Source organism: Oncorhynchus keta, chromosome 5, assembly GCF_023373465.1.
Source record: "Oncorhynchus keta strain PuntledgeMale-10-30-2019 chromosome 5, Oket_V2, whole genome shotgun sequence".
NCBI lineage: Eukaryota > Metazoa > Chordata > Actinopteri > Salmoniformes > Salmonidae > Oncorhynchus > Oncorhynchus keta.
This window is the reverse complement of record NC_068425.1, coordinates 38373563-38383562: the sequence shown is the minus strand read 5'-3', so window position 1 is coordinate 38383562 and position 10000 is coordinate 38373563. Positions and strand designations below refer to the sequence as shown.

At 44.5% G+C, this 10000-nt stretch overlaps 1 protein-coding gene across 1 annotated transcript in view; it reads left to right on the top strand.

Annotated features, from left to right (window-relative positions):
* metrnla (meteorin like, glial cell differentiation regulator a) overlaps nt 1–10000 on the top strand; it is a 28521-nt gene that overhangs the window by 402 nt on the left and 18119 nt on the right. The gene's annotated exons all lie outside the window — the stretch shown is intronic.

Genomic DNA, 10000 nt, shown 5'->3' with positions numbered 1-10000 from the left:
GGTCGAATTGAAAAGGAGCTGTGCAGACGAACTATTTGTAGGCTACCATTTAGATTTGAATGCTTCGATTTGTGGAAATGAAAGTTACAGAATGGTGAATGCGTCAGTGTTTTTATCCAAGGCCGACCGGTGAAGAGATTGTTATAATGTAATAAGCTAAATAGAGAATGAGTTATCCATTCTCTCCTGAGAGGTGAATTACACACATCTTTCCCTCTTACTGAATGATCACCTTGAGTCAGGTCTGTGGAATGCGACTTCTGTCAAGGACTCCAAGCGCGGAGATTTATCTCTCTTTATTTTATGTTTACAACATGATAATGGTTTTTGAGATTATTACTTTAAAACAAAATCTAATTATATTTTAAAACATTCATATTCAACTGAAACGGACGTTTTTTTTCAACCGAAGCGTTCTAATAACACTTTTAGGATCACGTTTAATGTTGATACAGTTCAATGATCAAATGGAAATGTATACATTATTTCGTGAATAAACACAGTGATGCATCAGTAAAAGTACAGTTTGAGGTGGCTCCTCACAACGTCTATAACAGCCTACCTTGTATACATTTATAAATCTCAACTGAGCACACAAGGCAACTTTTCCCTTTCGGTTCTTTACATCCCTTCACTTGTTATAAAATTCGAGTCACTCTTTTTAGAAGCAACACCATGGCTTAAATAGTGATATAGTAAGAGGCTTTAGTACTTGATTTTGGCACCTCATGAAGTTTGACACTTCGTGAATGCCTCTAATATTTTATTTATTTAACCTTTATTTATTTAACTAGGCAAAAAAGCTGCCCCAAAAAAGTCTTACCGTACTTACAATGACGACCTACCAAAAGGCAAAATGCCTCCTGCGGGGACGGGGGCTGGGATTAAAATGAAAATGTATTAAATGATAATATAGGGTAAAACACACATCACGATAAGAGAGACAACACAACAGTACATAAAGAGAGACCTATAAGACAACAACACAGCAAAGCAGCAACACATGACATTATGCTCAATGTAGGTATTCAATTACTGCTGGTGGTAGGCCGTCATTGTAAATAAGAATTAGTTCTTAACTGACTTGCCTAGTTAAATAAATAAATATAAATAAATGCTGATGTTATAAAACATTATTTGTCTTCATAAATAATAATAAATAATAATAAAAAATCATAAATAATCTATTACAGAAAATCTAGAGGGTTATAAATCATATATTACAGACAATCTAGAGGGTTATAAATCATATATTACAGACAATCTAGAGGGTTATAAATCATATATTACAGACAATCTAGAGGGTTATAAATCATATATTACAGACAATCTAGAGGGTTATAAATCATATATTACAGACAATCTAGTGGGTTATAAATCATATATTACAGACAATCTAGTGGGTTAAAAATCATATATTACAGACAATCTAGAGGGTTATAAATCATATATTACAGACAATCTAGAGGGTTATAAATCATATATTACAGACAATCTAGAGGGTTATAAATCATATATTACAGACAATCTAGTGGGTTAAAAATCATATATTACAGACAATCTAGTGGGTTATAAATCATATATTACAGACAATCTAGTGGGTTAAAAATCATATATTACAGACAATCTAGAGGGTTATAAATCATATATTACAGACAATCTAGAGGGTTATAAATCATATATTACAGACAATCTAGAGGGTTATAAATCATATATTACAGACAATCTAGTGGGTTAAAAATCATATATTACAGACAATCTAGTGGGTTAAAAATCAAATATTACAGACAATCTAGTGGGTTAAAAATCATATATTACAGACAATCTAGTGGGTTATAAATCATATATTACAGACAATCTAGTGGGTTAAAAATCATCTATAACAGACTACCTCATTTTTTTTACCTGTCGGCCCCAGCCTCTAACTCAGGTCCTGTACGTACCTAACTGACCAGCTCTGCCCATTCTCCACCATGTACCTGTCGGCCCTAGCCTCTAACTCAGGTCCTGTACGTACCTAACTGACCAGCTCTGCCCATTCTCCACCATGTACCCGTTGTTGTCTTAGCTCACCTGATCAACACCTGTGATTGCCTCTAACTCTCTAATGTCAATATGCCTTGTCTACTGCTGTCTTGGCTAGGTTTTATTGTTTTATTTCACTGTAGAGCTAACTGTCAGTCCCCCTCAAAATGCCTTAGCTCTTTCGTCAAACCCAGCTCTGCCCACACACATGCTGTCGGAGGCCACGCCTAGGTTAACTGGTGCCTCCAGAGACGAAACCGCTCTCATCCTCACCCAACGCATAGGTTTACCTCCACTGTACTCACATCCAACCATACCATTGTCTGTACATTATGCCTTGAATTTATTCTACCACGCCATAAATCTGCTCCTTTTATTCTCTGTCCCCAACGCACTAGACGACCAGTTCTTATGTCTTACCTATCCTAGGTCTGTGCCCAAACTTTGAGCCTCTACTTTTAAAAATCCACCCTTTCAGCCCCCAGCTGTTGCCCTGGACACCATATTCGGCCCCAGGCCCTGAGCCACCCGTACTGACATTTGTCTGCAGAGTTACTCATGTTAGGTGACCTAAACTAACCCCAGGGATCTTCTAACACCCCGGCCGTCCTACAAATTCCACCAAGCCCTGATGCCCTCGATATCACAAAAATTATCATGGAACCTACCAGGTACAACCCTAAATGCCGTAGCAACACGGGCACCCCATAGATATCATCCTGACCAACCTGCCCTAGCCTTTAGCCTAAACACAGTAGCCCCAATTACTACATATATTCCCCCTCTGCTGTCTTCAACCAGGATCTCAGCGATCACTGCCTCTATTGCCTGTGTCCGTGATGGGTCTGCGGTCAGTAAATCTACCACCCCTCATCACTGTCAAATGCAGGCCCTGTCAGATAAAGCACTTTCAGTAATCAGACCTTTCTAAGTTTGTTTTTTAATGCTTTAGACACTGCCAACCCAGATGTCCTTGCCGTGTCTGAATCCTGCTTAGGAAGGATAAAACCCAGAAATTCATCATCAGTAGACATTTTCAAGATAGAACTGCCAAAGAGGGTGGATTTAGCCTGCAGAGTTCTGTCTTACTATCCAGGTCTGTGCCCAAACAGTTTGAGCTTCTACTTTTAAAAATCCACCTTTTCAGAAATAAGTCTCTCACTGTTTCTGCTTGTTATAGACCCCCCTCAGCCCCCAGCTGTTGCCCTGGACACCATATGTAAATGAGCCACCCGCCATTTGTCTGCAGAGTTTGTAATGTTAGGTGACCTAAACTGGGATATGCTTAACACCCCGGCCGTCCTACAAATAAAGCTAGATGCCCTCGATATCACAAAAATGATCATGGAACCTACCAGGTACAACCCTAAATCCGTAAACACGGGCACCCTCATAGATATCATCCTGACCAACCTGCCCTCTAAATACACCTCTGCTGACCTCATTCCGTCAGTAGACCTTTCTAATCGACCTGGCCCGGGTATCCTGGAAGGATATTGACCTCATTCCGTCAGTAGAGGATGCCTGGTTATTCTTTAAAAGTGCTTTCCTCACCATCTTAAATAAGCATGCCCCATTCAAAAAATGTAGAACTAATAACAGATATAGCCTGTGGTTCACTCCAGACCTGACTGCCCTTGACCAGCACAAAAACATATTGTATACATCCAATATACACAGGCAGTTAGGAAAGCAAAGGCTAGCTTTTTCAAACAGAAATTTGCATCCTGTAGCACAAACTCCAAAAGGTTCTGGGACACTGGAAAGTCCATGGAGAATAAGAGCACCTCCTCCTCCCAGCTGCCCACTGCACTGAGGCTAGGAAACACTGTCACCACCGATAAATCCATGGAGAATAAGAGCACCTCCTCCTCCCAGCTGCCCACTGCAACACTGTCACCACCGATAAATCTACGATAATCGAGAATTTCAATAAGCATTTTTCTACAGCTGGCCATGCTTTCCACCTGGCTACCCCTATCCCGGTCAACAGCACTGTACCCCCCACAGCAACTTGCCCAAGCCTCCCCCATTTCTCCTTCATCCACATCCAGATATCTGCTGTTCTGACCCCTACAAATCAAAGAGCTACAAATCAGCTGGACAATCTGGATACAAATCTGGACAAATCAGCTGGGATAGACAATCTGGACCCCAAATCAGCTGGGATAGACAATCTGGACCCCTACAAATCAGCTGGGATAGACAATCTGGACCCCTACAAATCAGCCCTGGACCCCTACAAATCAGCTGGGATAGACAATCTGGACCCCCCAGCTAGACAATCAAATCAGCTGGGATAGACAATCTGGACCCCTACAAATCAGCTGGGATAGACAATCTGGACCCCTACAAATCAGCTGGGATAGACAAATCAAATCAGCTGGGATAGACAATCTGGACCCCTACAAATCAGCTGGGATAGACAATCTGGACCCCTACAAATCAGCTGGGATAGACAATCTGGACAAATCAGCTGGGATAGACAATCCCCTACAAATCAGCTGGGATAGACAATCTGGACCCCTACAAATCAGCTGGGATAGACAATCTGGACCCCTACAAATCAGCTGGGATAGACAATCTGGACCCCTACAAATCAGCTGGGATAGACAATCTGGACCCCTACAAATCAGCTGGGATAGACATCTGGACCCCTACAAATCTGGACCCCTACAAATCAGCTGGGATAGACAATCTGGACAATCTGGATCTGGACCCCTACAAATCAGCTGGGATAGACAATCTGGACAATCTGGACCCCTACAAATCAGCTGGGATAGACAATCTGGACCCCTACAAATCAACTGGGATAGACAATCTGGACCAAATCAGCTGGGATAGACAAATCAAATCAGCTGGGATAGACAATCTGGACCCCTACCCTACAAATCAAATCAGCTGGGATAGACAATCTGGACCCCTACAAACAAATCATCTGGCTGGGATAGACAATCTGGACCCCTACAAATCAGCTGGGATAGACAATCTGGACCCCTACAAATCAGCTGGGATAGACAATCTGGACCCCTACAAATCAGCTGGGATAGACAATCTGGACCCCTACAAATCAGCTGGGATAGACAATCTGGACCCCTACAAATCAGCTGGGATAGACAATCTGGACCCCTACAAATCAGCTGGGATAGACAATCTGGACAAATCAGCTAGACAATCTTTCTAAAATTATCCGCTGCCATTGTTGCAACCAATATTAATTGCCTGTTCAACCTCTCTTTTGTATCGTCTGAGATCCCTAAAGACTGGAAAGCTGCTGCGGTCATCCCCTCTTCAAAGGGGAGACACTCTAGACCCAAACTGTTACAGACCTGTATCCATCCTGCCCTTTCTAAAGTCTCCAAAAGCCAAGTTAACAAACAGATCACTGACCATTTTGAATCCCACCTTACCTTCTCCGCTATGCAATCTGGTTTCCGAGCTGGTCATGGGTACACCTCAGCCACGCTCTAGGTCCTAAACAATATCATGACCGCCATCAATAAAGGACAATACTGTGCAGCCGTATTCATCGACCTGGCCAGGGCAGTTTTTGTCAATCACAGCATTCTTATCGGCAGACTCAACACCCTTGGTTTCTCAAATGACTGCCTGGTTCACCAACTAATTCTCAGACACAGTTCAGTATGTTATATCAGAGGGCCTGTTGTCCGGACCTCTGGCAGTCTATGGGGGTGCCACAGGGTTCAATTCTCGGGCCGACTCTTTTCTCTGTATACATCAATGATGTTGCTCTTGCTGCTGGTGATCATCTGATCCACCTCTACGCAGACGACACCATTCTGTATACTTCTGGCCCTTCTTTGGACACTGTGTTAACAAACCTCCAGACGAGCTTCAATGCCATACAACTCTCCTTCCGTGGCCTCCAACTGCTCTTAAATGCAAGTAAAACTAAATGCATGCTCTTCAACCGATCGCTGCCCGCACTTGCTCGCCCGTCCAGCATCACTACTCTGTACGGTTCTGACTTAGAATATGTGGACAACTACAAATACCTAGGTGTCTGGTTAGACTGTAAACTCTCCTTCCAGACTCACATCAAGCATCTCCAATCCAAAATTAAATCCAGAATCAGCTTCCTATTTCGCAACAAAGCATCCTTCACTCATGCTGCCAAACATACCCTCGTAAAACTGACCATCCTACCAATCCTTGACTTCGGCAATGTCATTTACAAAATAGCCTCCAACACTCTACTCAGCAAATTGGATGCAGTCTATCACAGTGCCATACGTTTTGTCACTAAAGCCCCATATACTACCCACCACTGCGACCTGTATGCTCTCGTTGGCTGGCCCTCGCTACATATTCGTCGCCAAACCACAGGTTCCAGGTCATCTATAAGTCTTTGCTCGGTAAAGCCCTGCCTTATCTCAGCTCACTGGTCACCATACCAACACCCAAACGGAGCATGCGCTCCAGCAGGTATATTTCACTGGTCAGCCGCAAAGCCAACACCTACTTCGGCCGCCTTTCCTTCCAGTTCTCTGCTGCCAATGACTGGAACAAATTACAAAAATCACTGATGCTGGAGACTCATATCTCCCTCACTAACTTTAAGCATTTAAGCATCATCTGGCAGAGCAGCTTACAGATCATTGCATCTGTACATAGCCCATCTGTGAATAGCCCATCCAACTACCTCATCCCCATATTGTTATTTATTTATTATCTCAACTTGAAATGGTTATTATGAATCAACTGGATGAATATTGGGTGAATATATATTGGGTGAATATATATTGGGTGAATATCCAATTTGGTGAAGTGCAGTGGCATGAAGAGAAAGTGGTTTCCTCTTCTAAGCCAGCCGAGGAGTAGTCTTAACAAGCAGTTACTTTGAGCCTGTACCAGGGAATATGTTGCTCATTACCTCTCCTCTCAGCTAATCTCTTCTAATTACATGCAGACTAGAGACGGTGGAAGAGTTCAACTGAGTTAATTAAAGAGAATGTGTTGAGGCTGGTCGGGTCATGATGACCAACATGTGCTCTCCTCTGGTCCTCACATCAATGGGCCTTATTCATATTTCACCATCTCGTTTTCATTTTAAATTGGGTCATTCCTACCAAGAACATCAAACCACCAGCCTGTTGCTGTTGGCATGGCACCCATATGGTAATAGAAGTATGCTGCTAGTTTCCTGCCTCATAGCTTGGCTTTGCTTTGAACGACAGATTTGGGCCGAGTATAGGACTTCAGATTATAAATTATATGAGTGACAGATTTGGGCCTAGTATAGGACTTCAGATTATAAATTATATGAGTGACAGATTTGGGCCTAGTCTAGGACTTCAGATTATAAATTATATGAGTGACAGATTTGGGCCTAGTATAGGACTTCAGATTATAAATGATATGAGTGACAGATTTGGGCCTAGTCTAGGACTTCAGATTATAAATTATATGAGTGACAGATTTGGGCCTAGTCTAGGACTTCAGATTATAAATTATATGAGTGACAGATTTGGGCCTAGTCTAGGACTTCAGATTATAAATTATATGAGTGACAGATTTGGGCCTAGTCTAGGACTTCAGATTATAAATGATATGAGTGACAGATTTGGGACTTCAGATTATAAATTATATATGAGATTTGGGACAGATTTCTAGTCTAGGACTTCAGATTATAAATTATATGAGTGACAGATTATAAGATTATAAATTATATGAATGACAGATTTTGGGACCAGATTATAAATTATATGAGTAACAGATTTCTAGGACTTCAGATTATAAATTATATGAGTGACAGATTTGGGCCTAGTCTAGGACTTCAGATTATGAATGATATGAGTGACAGATTTGGGCCTAGTATAGGACTTCAGATTATGAATGATATGAGCGACAGATTTGGGCCTAGTCTAGGACTTCAGATTATAAATGATATGAGCGACAGATTTGGGCCTAGTCTAGGACTTCAGATTATAAATGATATGAGCGACAGATTTGGGCCTAGTCTAGGACTTCAGATTATAAATTATATGAATGACAGATTTGGGCCTAGTCTAGGACTTCAGATTATAAATTATATGAGCGACAGATTTGGGCCTAGTCTAGGACTTCAGATTATAAATTATATGAACGACAGATTTGGGCCTACACTTCAGATTATGCATTACATTCTTAGCATCCCAAATGGCACCCTATTCCCTATATAGGGTGCCATTTCCCCCTCCTGTCCCTCTCCTCTCCTTCATCCAGTTCTGTCTCTAGACTCCCCTCTCCTCTCCTCTCCCTTCATCCAGTTCTGTCTCTAGACTCCCAGTTCTGTCTCTAGACTCCCCTCTCTCTCTCTCTCTTCATCCAGTTCTGTCTCTAGACTCCCCCTCTCCTCTCCCTTCATCCAGTTCTGTCTCTAGACTCCCCCTCCCCTCTCCTCTCCCTCCATTCAGTTCTGTCTCTAGACTCTCTCCTCTCTCTCCTCTCTCTAGACTCTCTCCTCTCTCTTCATCCAGTTCTGTCTCTAGACTCCCCCTCTCTCTCTCCCCCTCTCCCTCCATTCAGTTCTGTCTCTAGACTCCCCCTTCTCCTCTCTCCTCCTCCCTTCATTCAGTTCTGTCTCTAGACTCCCCCTCTCCTCTCTCCTCTCCCTTCATCCAGTTCTGTCTCTAGACTCCCCCTCTCTCCTCTCTCCTCTCCCTTCACTCCCCTCTCCTCTCTCCTCTCCCTTCCAGTTCTGTCTCTAGACTCCCCCTCCTCCTCCTCTCTTCTCCCCTCCCCATCAGTTCTGTCCTCTCTCCTCTCCCTCTCCTCTCCTTCATTCAGTTCTGTCTCTAGACTCCCTCCTCTCCCTCATCCAGTTCTGTCTCTAGACTCTCCTCTCCTCTCCCTTCATTCAGTTCTGTCTCTAGACTCCCCCTCTCCTCTCTCCTCTCCCTTCATCCAGTTCTGTCTCTAGACTCCCCCTCCTCTCTCCTCTCCCTCATCAGTTCTGTCTCTAGACTCCCCCTCTCCTCTCTCCTCTCCCTTCATCCAGTTCTGTCTCTAGACTCCCCTCTCCTCTCTCTCCTCTCCCTTCATCCAGTTCTGTCTCTAGACTCAGTTCTGTCTCCTCCCCCTCTCCTCTCTCCTCTCCCTTCATCCAGTTCTGTCTCTAGACTCCCCCTCTCCTCTCCTCTCCAGTTCCTCTAGACTCCCCCTCCCCCTCCATTCAGTTCTGTCTCTAGACTCCCCTCTCCTCTCCTCTCCCTTCATCCAGTTCTGTCTCTAGACTCCCCTCTCCCTCTCTCTCCCTTCATCCAGTTCTGTCTCTAGACTCCTCCCCCTCCCTCTCCTCTCTCCCCCTCTCTCCTCCCTTCATCCAGTTCTGTCTCTAGACTTCCTCTCTCCGACCCTGAGGCAGCCTGCCAGGCAGTCAGTCGTGTGTTGCCAGAGCGCTGAGCCCAGAAGGAACAATGTGCCATAAGACGAGTGTGTTGGGGCTGAGGTCAGTTGAGCCATGTCGAGGCAGGGTGTGTTGGGGCTGAGGTCAGTTGAGCCATGTCGAGGCAGGGTGTGTTGGGGCTGAGGTCAGTTGAGCCATGTCGAGGCAGGGTGTGTTGGGGCTGAGGTCAGTTGAGCCATGTCGAGGCAGGGTGTGTTGGGGCTGAGGTCAGTTGAGCCATGTCGAGGCAGGGTGTGTTGGGGCTGAGGTCAGTTGAGCCATGTCGAGGCAGGGTGTGTTGGGGCTGAGGTCAGTTGAGCCATGTCGAGGCAGGGTGTGTTGGCTGAGGTCAGTTGAGCCATGTCGAGCCAGGGTGTGTTGGGGCTGAGGTCAGTTGAGCCATGTCGGCAGGGTGTTGGGGCTGAGGTCAGTTGAGCCATGTCGAGGCAGGGTGTGTTGGGGCTGAGGTCAGTTGAGCCATGTCGAGGCAGGGGTGTGTTGGGGCTGAGGTCAGTTGAGCCATGTCGAGGCAGGGTGTGGGGCTGAGGTCAGCTGAGCCATGTCGAGGCAGGGTGTGCAGACGGGCAG